At 57.6% G+C, this 761-nt stretch overlaps 1 pseudogene; it reads right to left on the bottom strand.

The window, feature by feature from the left end:
• Positions 1-24: 24 nt before the first annotated feature.
• On the bottom strand, positions 25-757 carry LOC117799572 (annotated as a pseudogene).
• Positions 758-761: the final 4 nt, after the last annotated feature.

The raw sequence follows: 761 nt of genomic DNA, 5'->3' as shown, positions 1-761 counted from the left end.
ATGCATTTTAAAAATACCCCTCCCCCAAAAAGCAAAAAAGATAAAAACAATCCCCAAGCTGTCTGGATCACCATCTCGATGTCTCCAGTTCAGAGGGTTAGGCTCCACGGTCAAGGGAGTCTCCATTTCCCTACCAGAATCAGACATAATTCTTAGTAGGTACTCAGGGGCACCCTGAGGGGTGGCATGTGCGGCGGACGCCGAGTATCGGGCCATATAACGGCTCGAGCCCTGGGAGCCCCCTGCCCAGCAACAAAAGGCCGGAGGCTGCCCAGCCCAAGTAGAGGGAGGCTCCCAGCTCCCGCATTTGGACATCCGACACCTGGGGGTTGTAGAAGTCCCAGATGATGGCGTGAGCCGTCCAGCAGATGGGGATCAGGATCAGGACCCCTGAGATGACACAGATGATCTCAGAGACTAGCACCAGACAGGCCTTGGAGTCCTTGTCCTCCACACAGGCGGTACACTTGGCTCCTGCAAGGTAGACCAGCAGCCCAAGCAGGGCCAACAGAAGGGCAATGACGCAGAGGGCACGGGCAGCCTGCAGGTCCTGGGGCAGTGCCAGCAGGGAGTCATACACCTTGCATTGCACCTGACCTGTGCTCTGAACCATGCAGGACATCCACAGCCCCTCCCACACCACCTGGGCCATGATGAGGTTGTTGCTGATGAAGGCGGTCACCTTCCACGGGGGCAGGGCACAGGACACCAGAGCATTCACCCAGCCAAGCAGTGTCAGGATGATCCCCAGGATTTGCAGA

The sequence above is a fragment of the Ailuropoda melanoleuca genome, unplaced genomic scaffold, assembly GCF_002007445.2.
Source record: "Ailuropoda melanoleuca isolate Jingjing unplaced genomic scaffold, ASM200744v2 unplaced-scaffold52819, whole genome shotgun sequence".
NCBI lineage: Eukaryota > Metazoa > Chordata > Mammalia > Carnivora > Ursidae > Ailuropoda > Ailuropoda melanoleuca.
This window is presented reverse-complemented; position numbering and strand designations above follow the sequence as displayed.